This window comes from Etheostoma cragini, chromosome 16 (assembly GCF_013103735.1).
Source record: "Etheostoma cragini isolate CJK2018 chromosome 16, CSU_Ecrag_1.0, whole genome shotgun sequence".
Lineage (NCBI taxonomy): Eukaryota > Metazoa > Chordata > Actinopteri > Perciformes > Percidae > Etheostoma > Etheostoma cragini.
The window spans coordinates 24,328,044-24,328,712 of NC_048422.1; the positions used below are offsets into that span (position 1 = coordinate 24,328,044).

The 669-nt window shown below is 43.9% G+C and overlaps 1 protein-coding gene across 1 annotated transcript in view; it reads right to left on the reverse strand.

The window, feature by feature from the left end:
- Positions 1-669, reverse strand: part of LOC117959747 (transcription factor 7-like 1-A) — a 29,529-nt gene that overhangs the window by 1,580 nt on the left and 27,280 nt on the right. The window lies entirely within an intron of this gene.

A 669-nucleotide genomic window follows, 5' to 3' on the forward strand; every position in this document is an offset into this window, starting at 1 on the left:
GTGTGTGTGTGTGTGTGTGTGTGTGTGTGTGTTTGAGGGTGCGTCCATCTCAGCTCAGACTCTACCAGCTAATGGCGTCACAAAACCCAGCTGTTCAAGTCGGGGGGGCTGGTTTTAGAACGTAACGGAGAAGGAGGCAACAAGGACGTCGAGAAAAGAGTCATAAATATATAAAATCACAAACACGTAGAAAAAAAGCAACAGAACTGTAGAAGACAAGAGTCGAAAGTGTTGAAAATAGCTACAACAACTTTCAAGAAAAAGTGACAAAACTTTCCAAGAAAACTAAAACAAGCAACTCAGGAAGAAAAATGTCAACAAAACAACAAAAGAAAGCGACAAAAACCAGATAGACTCAGCTGTCGAGGCTCCAGAGGCCGGTTTTCCATTTTATTTCTACGTTACAAACGTCGGCTGGTTGAACTCTCAGCACATTAAACGTGAACGTGTTGTATTTCTAGTAAACTGAAGCTCTCAGAGTTAAACCAAGACATTAGAGGACGCCATCTTGGGCTCTGGAACTGTAGAACTCGGTGCTGTTCTTATCCCGTTGTGTCTTTTTGAATGTGTCGTATTTGCAGTGTAGATATTTAACAGGTAAGAATGAAGCACATGGATGTCTCCGTCTGAGCGTGTGCAGAGCTGACTGGGAGCAGGTGGGGGGGGGGG